The sequence below is a fragment of the Rhea pennata genome, chromosome Z (assembly GCF_028389875.1).
Source record: "Rhea pennata isolate bPtePen1 chromosome Z, bPtePen1.pri, whole genome shotgun sequence".
In the NCBI taxonomy this organism is placed as follows: Eukaryota; Metazoa; Chordata; class Aves; order Rheiformes; family Rheidae; genus Rhea; species Rhea pennata.
In genome coordinates, this window is record NC_084702.1 from 44,820,942 (window position 1) to 44,833,457 (window position 12,516).

Here is a 12,516-nt window from a genome sequence, read left to right on the forward strand (position 1 = left end):
GATCAGGAGGGGCTGAGAGAACAGGTCAAACAACTGAGAGCGATTCTTCTCATCGTGAATCTGCTTTGGTCGGAGCAAAGCTCTGTGTGGGAGGCAGGCGGTGGGTAGGCTCCTTGCCAACACCTGAGGGTAGCGCCCTCATAACCGAGCTACAGGCTCCTGACGATGGTGCCCCATGGCTGCTGTCCTGAGCCTTGGATGTCACGTTGGTGTCTCAGCTCCATCTCTCACTGCGTGCTGGAATGGAGCAGGATGGCGTAATTGCATGGAGATGCTTATCTTCCACATCCATCGCGCTGCAGAAAAGTCAGCCTGGCTGGGAAGTTAAAGAGTAGCTGAATAAAGAGTTCTGGCACTGGCAGACATTCTTGTTTGGACCAAAACTAGAAGAATACATATGTTTCTGAAACAGCACTCCCTTTTCTTTCAGTCTTTCTGCCATATTGCTTGGAAGAAACTAGGCAAGGCAATTTGAATTAGAATAATGGTGCATTTAAACAAAATAAAATATGTAGTTCCACAGCAAGTAGCCTACTGCTTAACATTAAAATAGATCAAATTTAAGGTAGGACAAATTCAGACTTGGTTTTCAACATCTAGCTAAGGCTGAAATTTTTTAGAAGGTTCTACACTTTGTATATTTCTTTACTTTATTTTCCAGCAGAATTACCTCACCTTGAATAAACTTTCAAATTTTGCTTTCAGTTGATATGCTTCTCTTAATGGGATTATCTAATTAATCAATTGAAATTTTGGAACAATTAATTCAAAGCTAATTTGAGATAAACACAAATTGCTATTTTTCATTCACTTAACACTATAGTTCTATTTTATTTTTTATCTCCTAATGCTGATGCTGAGCCAGTTAACCCAGAGAGATCCATCCTACTTGCCTACAGTGCCCTGCGATGAACAGGGTGGTTTTTTTCTAGCTTTAAATATTTTGAACGAAATGCTTCTGTGTATACAGGTAAAGACAGGAGAATATTCTTTTCTCACCAGCTCCTACTAACTGAAATAGATTAAAGCTTTCAGTCTACCAGGTACTTGAGAATATATAAATTCTGTTAGTTGTCAGCCTTCAAGTTTATAGCATTCTTTTATGTAAATGCTGACAAATGCTCCTTGGCTTAACATCTGAATTAAATATTACTCTTTATTCGGCTGCTCCTTATCGGTTTGCTCTTTTACTTCATAGCCAGGCTGACTTTTCTGTGACAGCCATATAGTATAAAGGATTCCTCTTTTTCTTTATCATTTCATTATTCTAAGGACAAAATAAAGGAAAATAATACAGCAAGTCTGTGAGTATCAGCAGTCGCAGTTAATCTTGAACATATCTAATTGGGTAATGAAGGGTTTCTGATAATCGTAGCACTGCTAGGAAAACATACCTCCAGGACAAGGTGGGTTTTAGCAGTCCCAAATGTTATGTGCCCAATAATGAGCCTTTCCAACTGGGAAACTGTGTCCTGCAATCTGGTGTGCAATGGAAGTGCAAAGCTGAATTTATACGCAAATTTGCTGCCTCTCTGCACAGCTGAGGAGAACAGCCAGATTTTAAAGTTCTCTCCTCTTTTAAAACAGACAATCATATGGCTTGAAGCAGGTTTGTATGCATCTCATCACAGTGATTCTAAACCTTTTCAACACTTTTAGTTATTGTTGCAAAAGGAAAAAAAATCTTGTGTCGTGCTATCCGGAAAGCGGGCGTTATTACGACCTTCAGGTTAACAATCCATATGGCAGTGCTATTTTTAACTTAACTTGCAAGGGTTTTGCAGAGAGCAGAGTTAAAAGCAGCACCATTAAAAATCAAATCTTTACCAACAGTTACCTCAGACTGTCACAGGAAATGCTGGAATCATAACTGTAGGCTAGCTGTAGGAACTATATGATTTGTGGGTGGGTGGATATTTCAGGTAACACCATGTTAAAAGCTGGTGTTAAAGGTTGATTCTTACCACTAATCCCACTGCCAACATTATAATTGATCGGCAGAACATAACCACAAAGAGCTTTATTTCATTTTACAAAAATTAAGATTATGTCATCCATAGTTAGACTGAAACTGAGAGCCCAGGAGGTCCTTAACAATTTACCGATATTTCGACTTACTGGCATCTTTGTTCCTGTCTGTGCAGCTGTAATACTGAGGTCAAATCAGAAACCCATCTGAAAAGACAATTGAAATTTTTAGATCTGGGTAAAGATATTGCATAAAAATATTTAATTAAACATTGGGGTGGTCAACAAATAAATTTGCAAAGATCTGAGGATCTCATTCCTTTTTAGTTTGCCCTCACGTAAACTGAACCAAAGGAGCGACATTTCTAAGCGTCCAATTTGCATCTCAAATAAGGTGAACAGAGAGAGAGACACTCAGACACACTTGAACTATAGCTCCATTACCCTCCTCAAATCAAAAGGAAGAGGAAAAAAAATGCATAAATGTTGTCTGAAGCAATGTCTTTACTACACAGGCAAACTTTCTTTGGAAATGATTCAGCAGCTTTCTAAATACTTCAGGAAATGGCAAGAAATATGTCTACAATAATATTAAATACTACCCCATTTAAACTCCTTTGAAAACAAGGAAAGACCGGTCCTATAGCACTCTACAGAGAAGAAGCAACTGACTGAAGGCATTGTTTTGGTGCCTAAATATGCAGACAGGTATCTAATGGATTTTCAGCTGTGCGCAAGAACGTGCCCTCCTCTCTTTTCAATCAGTCAGTTAGAAAACTGAATTGTGTTGGTCACGTTGCACGTCTGCCATCATCTTCTGGAAAGTGGCTCCAGGTCCTTATATCCAGGAGAAATGAGTAATTCTATAAAATCTCTTTGGTTTCCCAGTCATGAAACCTCTAGAAATCACTAGCTGAACAAAAACCCTGCCTGAAGCTGCCTCTCCCAGTGACTTCTAGCACAGGAATCACGGCACACTTTTTCATGACTGGTGAATCCTGTATAGCTGGGAGAAATTAATGAGAAAGAAAGACTATTTTTTTTTCCTTTCTGCATGAGGTAAGTCTTCATCCTCTTTGAATCACTGGAAATTGGGAGATTTACAGGGAGCTGAGAATCTGGTTTTCAAAGTGCACTCACAGGTCGCAGATATCTTGCTATCAGCATGACAGTGTTAAAGTACACTAAATAAATAACTCGAAAAGACAGCACTACTGTCCCTAAAACTGAGAACAAAGTACCATAAATTACGGAAGACCTGTCAGTGTATGCAGTAGTGTAGTTGTCCTCTCCCTTACTCTTCCCTCCTCGGGCATCAGTCCCTTTTCTAGTGACCGGGTTAAAAGGTGAGTGCTTCTTTGCAGGTTCTGTGCTCTGCAGCTTCTGAAATTAATTAAGAAGAGCAATGGATGTATCTAAAGCAACAAGCAAGCAGGCAGCAGACAGGATCAGCTGGCCAAACTGTAATTTTCGATTCAATCCTAACACATATATAGAGATATAAACAGAATGATACAGAATTCAGTCCAATCCCTGCATCTCTGTAGGAAACTGATTTATTCATAAAAACACATTTTAAATAGCTATTTGATGGATGAGCTTTGAATAGCTGAAACAAATAATAGGATTAGAGCTGGATGCAAACCAAAATCCTGGATATGAGTATCCCCAGGCTTCAGAAAAGGTCATGCAGAGGTTGAAATTTCACCACTACCTGTTGAACAGGGGGTCGGGGCAAACTCACAGCTTTGGGAAAGGCAGAGGCATATCCCGCTGAGATCAGGCCTGTGGGGCTTTCGCTTCCTCTCACAGCTTAGCACAGACCTCTCATCAAACCAGAAAGCAGATCAATAACTACCGAGTGAGCAACTCTAATTCCTAAGTAATAACAGTCCGCTAGTTATAACAGGTAAATAGGAATTCATGTAATATAAAAATAATTTTTGTAGAACTCATTATCTCCTTCTTAAGCAATTAGAAAGTGTTGATTTCATTCCAATATGGAAAATAGAAATGGTGAATCAGGTGTTTACAGAAAACGGTGAATCAAGCCTCTGCTTGAAAACTGGAATAAAATCCAGCTTGCATCCCTGTGAAGCTGTGAGGGATGGGAGCAGAGAAGGACCTCTCTGCTTCCTCTTCCCTATGCCAGCTTGTTGCAGGTATCGTCACCTGGTAGCTATAGGTGCAGTACAGCCAAACTGTTTTCAGTTGTCCTGTGTGACAGGACTAGAGGCAATGGGCAGAAATTGAACCACAGGAAGTTCCGCCTGAATGTGAGGGGGAATTTCTTCCCTGTGAGAGTGATGGAGCACTGGCACAGGTTGCCCAGAGAGGTTGTGGAGTCTCCTTCTCTGGAGATCTTCAAGACCCGCCTGGATGCAACCCTGTCTAACATGCTCTAGCTGACCCTGCTGAGTGGGGAGGTTGGACTAGATGATCTCCAGAGGTCCCTTCCAACCTTACTGATTCTATGATTCTATGATTTTTCATGGTTTTTGGTCACCTGGGACATGGACAGGGCAAGCTTGCACTTGACAGATAAATACTGTATGATATTGCTGATTAAAAAAAAAAAAAAAAGGAGAAAGAACAGGTCTGGGAGCCTTATTCTTGTTGTCCCTTCCCCGACAGAACAGCTGTGGCTGGGTCAGGGTATTACCGCATCCCAAGGGACCGTTCAGGAAGCATGTGCTTCCTAGCACTACAGCTTATGCTATGTCTTCGAAGGAAGAATTCCTCTCTCCTCTCTCAAGCCCAGCATGGCCTTATACTGTCACAAAGCTGCACAAAGAACGGAGGGGGTAATCTGGCCCTGGGCATAAACATATAGAAGAAACTGGACAAGAATTTTTGAATCCTTGAAAAGGGCTTTTGGCCTTATTTTCAGATCAAAAGTGAACACAATACGTGAGAACATCCATACTGAGCTGTCCTCTGAATCTTTTCATCATCCATTTGTTCCAGCCCCTGCCTATTACAGTAATGCAGATAAGGTTTTGACAGTAAACCATCGGTTTTGCTAGATTTTGCCAATTGTAATAATTTATCTTAGAGCCAAAGCCATTTTCAGGCAACATAGTTGAACAGTTTGGTGTTCACTATCCCAGATTCCCAGAGAAATAGCCACTCCAGGGTCACATACTGGCTTCAATGGGGTGAGGCCAGTGCATCCCAAATACGTCAGAAATACTGGGCTCGTTCTGTGAGATTGATCTGTGTGCGTAAATTCTGCCTGTCTCAGATTTATTCCATACCCACAGGTCAACAGCATTCTGAATTAATGCTGCATGGATTCTGGGATAATACAAAGCTGCAATATAAATCTAGGACATTAAGGACTGATTGGGCTCCTAGGACCTTCCTTTTCTTTTTTGTAACTGTGGCTGATGCCAAAAACATATTGAGTTCATCATCTTCTTTAGAAAATGTGAAACTTTCTACATTTTGTTTAAAACTTGAAAATAAATTCTCATTTAGTTGGCCAGCAAGTGACCTGGCCAAGGAAGATCATTTTAGCATAAAACATTCTAAAAATGTAATTTAATTATTTTGTGCACTTATATTGTTCATCATGATTCAGCTGCCCAAAATATAAAAGCTTTGGCTGTATAACACAGCCTTGGGCTTCTCATTGTATTGCAGTTTTTAAACTAGGGAGGCTGATTAAGGGAAAAAAAAATACTTTGCTGGGGAAAAATGCCAAGATAGTTACTTTAAATATATAACAAAAAGCCATACATACACACTATTACAGAGAATATTTAATTTCATTGTCTTTCCAACCACTCCCATACCTTTTGGGTTATAGAATAAAGTGCAAACAAATGTCAAATACTCTATTACTGTGAGAAGTAAAAAAGTAAGGTATTTATATGCACTGACTGACAGTTGCATAGGTCACTGAAGTCACTGCCTACCTTTCCTTTTTAGCATCTGTTTGCTACAGAGAGGAGAGTTAATTCTGCACCCTATAAAAACATACCTATTCATAAATAAGTCATGAACTGTCTACAGTTAAATGAATATTTTACTGGTAGGATGTGACTTGCACTGAGTCAGTGCAGGCTGGCTGGCAGAGGGGAAAGTTCTGCAGCCAAATAGCTTCAGAACTCAAAAATAGTTCTTTTCTCACTTGTAAGAGTGTGCGTTGGCCAACAGTTTACAAAGAAATAATGATAAAACATGAGAAGAAAGACAGCAATGGTTGCTGTGGGTTACCAGTTCCTACTCCATTTTGTAAGGTTGTATAAAGTGACATTCTAAACTACATCCCAGATTATACCCATATCATTTATGAAACATGTATTTACATAGAACACATTCATTAGAACTTTGCCTGGTCCATTGAAATCTGAATTAGATGAAGTAACTCATTGTTTGTATACTATCCATTTTAGCAATACATCTATAAAACACCAAAGGAATTTTTAAGATCCATATCACAAAGAAGCCATTACAATTTCTTAGTAATTTGTGTACAAAGTACATAAAATTTACTATCAGGGGGCTTATAGGAATTCTCCAGTTGGAAAGCATCCCATGACTGAAATTTGGTGAAAAATAACTAAAACCAGATGGAACTGTTACAAACCTCAGTCACTTCTAGATTATACACCCTTTAAAATCATTACTACAATACATTTCTGGACTAAGGTTCAGCCATTTTATTCTCGCTCCCTTTTTCAACCAAGCACTAGGTATTCCGTTTACTGGAAATGTATAGTTCAATAGCAAATGAAAGTTTTGAAGGACTTACGGTTTTTAGACCTCACAGGTGAAGGAAGAGCTAGCAAATATTACTGCTTGAGGCCTGCTAAACAGTGAGAGCTTCTGAAAAATAAACACATGTATATGGTACTTTAGATACTTAGATATTTAGGTATAGATAAAGCAAGTGGACTCCACCTCAGTGAGCTCACATTTCAGGTAAGCAAAGACAAGGCATAGGGAAGAAACTCCCACGGGCTTTACTGAACAATGTTTTTGACCTGAGGGGACAAGAAGGAGTGTGAAAGGCTAACAGTGTGAACAAGGAACTGTTCCTGCAGGGAAAAGTATTGGGAAACATGCAGGATTATTTTTCAAATTTCAGAGGTAACTCTGAATGCTTTTCAAATTTAAGCCAGTCTAAAAGAAAATGCAAGCCTGAATGGAGGAAAAATAACACAAAGAAGAAATGACTCACTACAGTTTCTGTAACTCTCTTTGCTTATTACTACTCTAATTTACATAGGTTAATGAAGAAAGTACTGGTTATATTATGAGGCATGTAAGTTTGAATAAGAATAGTTAGCCTTCACTTATGCTACACAATTATATACCCAGTACCATACAGGGTGAAAATGCTTGGGAGTTAAGTGATTGGAAAACATCTATGGTCACATTTTTCAGAAAACACTGCATTGAATAAAAATTCCCAGCTGTAATGGTGCATGTTTGTCATGGTAAAAATAAAAGCTACTGGGAGTTCAACACCACAGCTCTGTCTTGGATAGATCAATACACAGGGGACAACAGAAGATACATTAATAGCTCACTAAGAGAGTGTACCCTATCAAATGGAATAGATAGGAGTCAAAGACAATGGCTTCATTTTCATGCATGAGGCCACATAAAGACAATTACTTTCAAGAAAATCATAGAGGATTATAATGAGTTGAATATTTTGTCCAGAATATTCATAAAGTGGAGAAAAAAGAGTCAGAATTTAAAAAAGAATGCTAGGTGTTTTTAAAACAAAATAGCAGAATAGATTACTAAATTGTGATAAGACATGGAGAGTATTTTAATTTGAATGCGGTATAAATTATGATTAAAAAATATTTCCTTCCTGTTTTTAAAGCGTGCTCATGCGCCTAAGAGGCAGTGTTTGGCAAATGCTCATTTTCTTAGCGATTGCCATTTCATGACCAGAGTATAAGCTAAGTACCCCCAAAGGATGTGTGCTCTGCCATACTGAATGCTGTCTTACCTAACTATTCACTTTGTTCTACCAGAGCAGCATCTATCAACCTGAGTTAGCTGTCTAGTCTCTTTACGCAGAGGGAGAGAAAGCTGGACACCCTGGAAGGAGAGCCACCACAAGCAGAGTGCTGCATCAGCAGACAGTCAACAGGGCAGGAGGGAGGAGGTACCATTCAATCCTCAGATCTCCTCGGGACTGTCAAGGTAAGACCCAGGCACATCCACAAGCATACCCTAAGCTACTCCAACAGAAAACTGAGACTGTCTGAAACCTTTCGGTACTCCCAGATGTCAACAAGGAAGGGCAGAGGAGAGGTCTGTGGGTCAGAACTTTTGACTGAGGTGCTTAAAGAGGGCATTAAGTGTCTGAATCCTTTTGTGAATGAAGCCCTACATATGTGAGAAATGAAATGATTTAAAGCTTTAATGCAATACGAAAAAAGGCCCCATGGCCAAAAATACCTCCTGAAGTATTTAGCCTACTTTTTCAATATAAAATAATGAGTTTTCAGAGTTCAGCACATTGGACTTAAGTACTTTAAATTCTAATGATGTTACTTACACGACTTGTTTCTAATCATGAACCAGAATATTTACCATAAGGTCGAGTGTTACAAGTTATGTATTTTTTTAGTCTCCTGTGGCAACAAAGGTATAAGTCTCAACCTGTTTTAGGGGACTTTAAAGTGGTTAGGGATTTACACATGGCATCTCCGCACAACCACAGAATTACACCTTTAGGTGTTGTCACAGGAATGAATTACTTTGTTAAGGTACTCAGTTCTAGCTCCAGCCTTTGTCTTGGGGGCCAGTTAATCTTGTATCCTTTCCTGCCCTGGTACAATTTTAAGATTGTCACAAGAAGGATAAATTTCATGCCATTTTCTGTTCTCATTACAATCTTCACATTGTTATGAGAATGGATTAATTTTGTTCCATTTTCTGTCCTCATTACAGTCTGTTATGAGAATGGATTAATTTTATGACATTTTCTTCTCTCATTATAATCTTTGTTATGGGAATGAGAATATGTAATGAGAATGAGAACATATCAAGCACTAAAGGCCTGTGAGAACTCATGACAAAGACTGTAACAAGAAGAGAAAACGACACCCAATCCATTCTTGTGACACTCTTAAGATTGCAAAGAGAACCTAGGGTAAAATTATATTCATTCATTCATAAGACAAAGATTGTTGAGAAAATGAGAACTGGGACAAAATTAATCAATTTATGTGACAATCTGGACATTGTATCTAACCTTATGGTATACTTTTGAAAGTACAGTACTTTAATGGATAGAGACACAGTAGAACTATCTGAACAGCCCTATACAAGAATATACTACTTTCAAGATTTGGGGAGATATAGTCAGTATACTCTGAGTCATGAAAAGATAATTGCACAGTATACCATCCAGATGTCATTAATGGAAAACACAATCCATAGAGAGCTTTTCCAGGTCAAAGGAAATCCTCCTGCAGACTTCAATACAGCCAGGAATTTGCCTCAAATCCAGCTTTTCCTATTCATTCTGAAAATGAATGTCTCTCCTGAATGAGGACTGCAGTGTTTCTCCCTCAGGATTTTCAGTATTAAAATAAATGTAAGAAAAATTCAGACTTAAAAAAAAAAGACTAAAATATTACTATATTTCAAAGAGACAAAATCAGCCCTGTTTAGTACCCATTTCCATCACTGTGACAACTGTTCCAGAGAGGAGAATAGTAGAATTCTAGGTAAAGTCTCTTTTGCAGTAATTTAAGATACATGCTACTACCAACACCTCCAAGATTTTGGACCAAGTGTACCAGCAGAACTGAAAGAGATGAGCTCCATAAATCAAATAAGTCTTTCAGAATCACTGGAGATACAAATTGAAAATTTGAATTTTATTGTAATGACTGACTCAGTAGTTTGCATCAAATGGAAAGCAAGTAATGGATATGAAATTTGGCAGTCTTCTAAAAGCTGCTGAAAGCCTGCTTTCTTAATGTCAAATGTTGAACAGGCAGAGAGCTTTGAAGCCAGAGGGAAGACAAAGAGCAATAAAAAACAAGGAAAAAAAAAAAAGAAATGCTACTCCATGTTCAGCTAAAAACTTTGGTGCTGCATTCAGCAGAGATAGGGCCTTCATACTACAACTTAAATATCATGCCAATAGCAGCACTGTTGTCAGCTGGGTTTTCAAGTCAAATGAGTAACAATGGTTGATGATGTTACTTCAGATTCACCAAACACTAAATCTTCAACCAGACAGCAATGAAGCTTGTTGCACAGCTTGTCAAAGCTTAAATTAATTCATGTTTATACGATAACTGAAACTTGTTCACATTTCCCATTGCACTGGATTCATAAAAAAATATATAAGACTACCTTCTACCTGAATTGTGACAATGACATGGATCACATTTAGTAAGTAGATATGAAAATTCATGTGGAGAAGATTACTTTTAATTACTATTTATCTTGCTTCATAAATTAGTAGAAAAATTTATAGGACCCTTTAAATCAATAAGGCCACAGAATGAGTCCATGGCAGAGGTCAATATTTTTTATTTTGAAAGAGCTTTAACTGGAGATGTTTACTTTGATTATGTTGCTCTAGGGAAAGGAAATCAATATTCTGTTGCATGTTGCTCTACATAATATCCAAATCAAATGCTCTTCCAGTGTTTGCATTAATCTAAAAATTTAGGCTCAGATCTCTAAACATATTTAGATATCTAACTCTCAGTGATTTCAGTGGGAATTAGAAGACCAAAGGTCTATGTTCTTCAGTGCTCTCAGATCTGCCTCATTTAAAGCCCGAGTTCTAATCCAGCATTATAAAACAGAGTCTTTGCACCACTTACAGACGTTCTTACAAGAAACTCTTGAAATTTCTTGCCCCAAAGATAATAATAACAACTTATAATTAACATTCAACATAATACAGAAGCCATTCAAAAATTTATTTAATTAGTCTCTAAGCTTTGCAATCTCTCATAGAATATCATCACCACTGGTGTGAGATGGGTTCCACTCTGCTGTCTTTGTGAGATATTTTCAAACACACAAAGCAGTATTGCTTGTTCCTCTACTTCTGGTGCAAAAGGGTCCTTTATTTCATCACTGCGTGCATACAACTTCATATGACAACAGGACTGTTTCTTGTGAAACACTACTGTTGCAATCCCAGTTTTCGGTCTAGATATGTACCACATTATTTTCAGAACAAACATTTCGTTTTGCCTTACCAGTCCTTGTGTATGTCTGCATGTCCTCAGTGCTTTTGATGTTGGGCTGCCACAGTATAAGGCTTCTTGGTTTTCATTTTCTGTTGAACAAAATAACAGCAGTTATTATAATAATTATATGTTGTTATAATTATTGTTATAAAATAACTTGCAGTGGAAACACTTTAAACACAAAGACACTGTTAGAAATTCCTACACTGTTGATCCTAATTGTCAATAATTTCCATGTCAGTTAAAATGGCTTTGATGTAAATGCTTGCTATGGGCTGTAGTATTCTCAGCGAGTCTGTCTCAGAGAAGTGAGAGCCTTACCTACAACCTTAATCTGTTTTTCCTTTCCAAAAAGTTTTAAAAGAAATCTATTGCCTCAGTATTTACAGTTACTAATTCCTAATTGCTAATATTTAGTGTGCATTTTTCAGTAGCATTTTATGGCTGATTAGCACAAATTTTTCTTAACTTTTACCCTGTCAAGTAATCTTCATGTCTTTTTTTACTCCTTGAGGCAAAATTGATGACTTCAGTACTATTTAATCTCTAAGCATACCTTACTATACTGCTAACACTTCTAGATATGTTCTCTCTATTATGTATGATATATATTTCACTTGCTTAGCTTTGACACAGGAGTGGTAGCTTGAAGCTTCTCTGAGTCTTCTGCTGTTTTACCTTAATTCAAATTATCACATACCAGAAGATTAATTTTCTATGCAATCAGAAATACATTGCCCTTTTTCTTTTTTTTTTTTTCCTGTGAAATAATTCAAGAGCCCCAAACAACACAAACAGTAACATAACAAAATGAAGTCTCTCAAGGAGATATAGAATGTATACAATGTTTTCTAATGGCACTATTCAGAACCCTGCTGATAAACCATAGACCGTAGAGAAATAGCTCGCAGCTGCCATCTCACCAACAATTTCCCCATTATAGATAGTGCTAAATGTTTCAGCTTTATATGTTTATGTAGTTATCTGATGTTTATAGATGAATAAAGTTTTCCATTCATTTTCTTCAACAATGATGAACAAGTGTATTTGTACCCAATTCTTCTACTCACATAATGATTTTCAAAGTAAAAAAGCACTATCTTCTTTTAGCACCTATCTGCTTTAAAGTATTCAAATTCTCCTAAGGGTTGTACTCACACAGTATACGGGCTCATTTAACTATACTTCTATTCAGCTGGAAGCTTCTGTAACTCTCTCAAACTTTTCCTCAATTACTTTTAGTCCCCTTTCCTTTCAGAGAATGTATCAGACCAAAGACGTGTCACATATTTAACTCAATATTCGATACTTTTCTCCCCATGATAACTATGTAACTCTAGCTTGCAATTTC

At 37.7% G+C, this 12,516-nt stretch overlaps 1 long non-coding RNA gene across 1 annotated transcript; it reads right to left on the reverse strand.

Moving 5' to 3' along the window:
- Positions 1–290: 290 nt before the first annotated feature.
- Positions 291–3,244, reverse strand: LOC134153235 (uncharacterized). Its single transcript, XR_009961136.1, has 3 exons — positions 3,227–3,244; positions 2,119–2,175; positions 291–316 (listed from the first exon to the last, which is right to left on the reverse strand). It is a non-coding gene; the product is annotated as an uncharacterized LOC134153235 (long non-coding RNA).
- Positions 3,245–12,516: the final 9,272 nt, after the last annotated feature.